This window comes from Arachis hypogaea, chromosome 11, assembly GCF_003086295.3.
Source record: "Arachis hypogaea cultivar Tifrunner chromosome 11, arahy.Tifrunner.gnm2.J5K5, whole genome shotgun sequence".
In the NCBI taxonomy this organism is placed as follows: Eukaryota; Viridiplantae; Streptophyta; class Magnoliopsida; order Fabales; family Fabaceae; genus Arachis; species Arachis hypogaea.
Window position 1 is genome coordinate 86,920,981 of NC_092046.1, and position 2,765 is coordinate 86,923,745.

The 2,765-nt window shown below is 31.6% G+C and overlaps 1 non-coding gene across 1 annotated transcript; it reads left to right on the forward strand.

Moving 5' to 3' along the window:
* The first annotated feature begins 451 nt into the window (after positions 1–451).
* LOC112726032 (small nucleolar RNA R71) lies at positions 452–559 on the forward strand. Its single transcript, XR_003165103.1, has one exon. It is a non-coding gene; the product is annotated as a small nucleolar RNA R71 (small nucleolar RNA).
* Positions 560–2,765: the final 2,206 nt, after the last annotated feature.

Sequence of the window (2,765 nt, forward strand, 5' to 3'; positions counted from 1 at the left end):
TTACTCACGTAAGGTATTACTTGGACGACCCAGTGCACTTGCTGGTTAGTCGTACAAGTTGTAAAAAGTGTGATTTACAATTCGTGCACCAGTTTTTAAGATCATAAGCTTCTTCTTCAGAAGATGCCTCTTGAGTACAGTTGGATGCAGCTTGCATTCCATTCAGACTCTGAGAAATCATATTGACTTGCTGAGTCAATATTTTATTCTGAGCCAGTATGGCATTCAGAGTATCAATTTCAAGAACTCCCTTTTTCATAGGCGTCCCATTACTCACAGGATTCCTTTCAGAAGTGTACATGAACTGTTATTAGCAACCATGTCAATGAGTTCTTGAGCTTTCTGCAGGCATTTTCTTTAGGTGAATGGATCCATCTGCAAAAGTATCCAATGACATTTTAGCCAATTCAGATAGACCATCATAGAATATATCCAGGATGGTCCATTCTGAAAGCATGTTAGAAGGACACTTTTTGGTCAGTTCTTTGTATCTCTCCCAAGCTTCATAGAGGGATTCACCTTCTTTTTGTCTGAAGGTTTGAACATCCACTCTAAGCTTACTAAGCTTTTGAAGAGGAAAGAACTTGGCTAAGAAAGCCGTGACCAGCTTATCCCAAGAGTTCAGGCTATCTTTGGGTTGAGAGTCCAACCACACTCTAGCTTTGTCTCTTACAGCAAAAGGGAAAATCATGAGCCTGTAGACTTCAGGATCTACTCCATTAGTCTTAACAGTATCACATATCTGCAAGAATTCAGTTAAGAACTGAAAAGGATCTTCAGATGGAAGTCCATGGAACTTGCAGTTCTGCTGCATCAGAGAAACTAATTGAGGTTTAAGCTCAAATTGTTTGCTCCAATGGTAGGGATGGAGATGCTTCTTTCATGTAAATTGGAATTAGGTGCAGTAATGTCACCAAGCATCCTCCTTGCATTATTATTATTTTCGGCTGCCATCTCCTCTTTTTGTTTGAAAATTTCTGAAAGGTGCTTGCTGGATTGTTGTAATTTAGCTTCTCTTAATTTTCTCTTCAGAGTCCTTTCAGGTTCTGGATCTGCTTCAACAAGAATATTCTTGTCCTTGCTCCTGCTCATATGAAAAAGAGGGAACAGAAAAATAACAATAGGGATCCTTTTTACCACAGTATAGAGGTCCCTGTGTGAGTAGAAGAAAAGAAGAAGAGAAAATCTGAACTCAGAGAGAGAGGGTTCGGATTTTTGGTGAGTGAGGGAGAGATGTTAGTAGATGAATAAATAAATAGAAGGAGATGAGAGAGAAGGATGATTTTCGAAAATAATTTTTGAAAAAGAGTTAGTGATTTTTGAAAATAGTTTTTGAAAAAGGTTAGTAATTTTCGAAAATTAAAATAAAAAATAAAAATAATTAGTTAATTAGAAAGAAATTTTGAAAAAGAGGGAAGGAATTTTTGAAAATTAGAGAGAGAAAGTTAGTTAGGTAGTTTTGAAAAAGATAAGAAACAAACAAAAAGTTAGTTAGTTAGTTGAAACAAATTTGAAAATCAATTTTTGAAAAGATAAAAAGATAAGAAGTTAGAAAAGATATTTTAAAATCAAATTTTTGAAAAAGATATGATTTTGAAGATATTTTTGAAAAGATATGATTGAAATTAGTTTTGAAAAAGATTTGATTTTTAAAATCACAATTAATGACTTGATTCACAAGAAATCACAAGATATGATTCTAAAACTTAAAGTTTGAATCTTTCTTAACAAGTAAGTAACAAACTTGAAATTTTTGAATCAAAACATTAATTGATGATGTTATTTTCGAAAATTAGGAGATAAAGAGAAGAAAAAGATTTTTGAAAAATATTTTTAAATTTTTGAAAATAGATAAGAAAAATGAAAAAGATATATTTTTGAAAAAGATTTTGAAAAAGATAAGATTTTTAAATTGAAAATTTGATTTGACTCATAAAAACAACTAGATTTTAAAATTTTTTTAAAAAGTCAATCCAAATTTTCGAATTTATGAGAAGAAAAAGGGAAAGATATTTTTTTTATTTTTAAATTTTTAATGATGAGAGAGAAAAACATGAAAAATGATGCAATGCATGAAAATTTTGGATCAAAGTATGTGATGAATGCAAGAACACTATGAATGTCAAGATGAACACCAAGAACACTTTGAATGTCAAGATGAACATCAGGAACTTATTTTTGAAAAATTTTATATGCAAAGAAAACATGCAAGACACCAAACTTAGAAATCTTTCATGTTTAGACTCTATGGATGCAAAAATGCACATGTAAAACAAGAAAAAGCACAAAACAAGAAATCATGAAGAACACTATGAATGCATGAATTTTCGAAAAATGCAAGATGAATATGCAATTGACACCAAACTTATAACATGACACAAGACTCAAACAAGAAACACAAAAATATTTTTGATTTTTATGATTTTCTAAAAATTTTTTTGGATTTTTCGAAAATTATTTGAAAAAGAAAAATAAGGATTCCAATTTCTTGTTTTATACTTTTGTTGCTGATTGATGAGGATTGCTGATTACTTGCGAGAGCATAGGGGAGAATAGTGTTGTTGCTGCCTCTGTGTTAACTGTTAAGTGTGTTAAGTTTTTGGTTTTTATAATTTTTATGAAATTGGAATAAGTTTTTATGGTTGAAAAACAACAAACCCTTGGCCAGTTGGTCTATATTTTGTGCCTCCATGGAGCAATGTCCTTCCAAAATAGTGAGTCTTTGTCCCAAGCAAAAAAGCAAAGAATACAGGGGCCAACTGCAA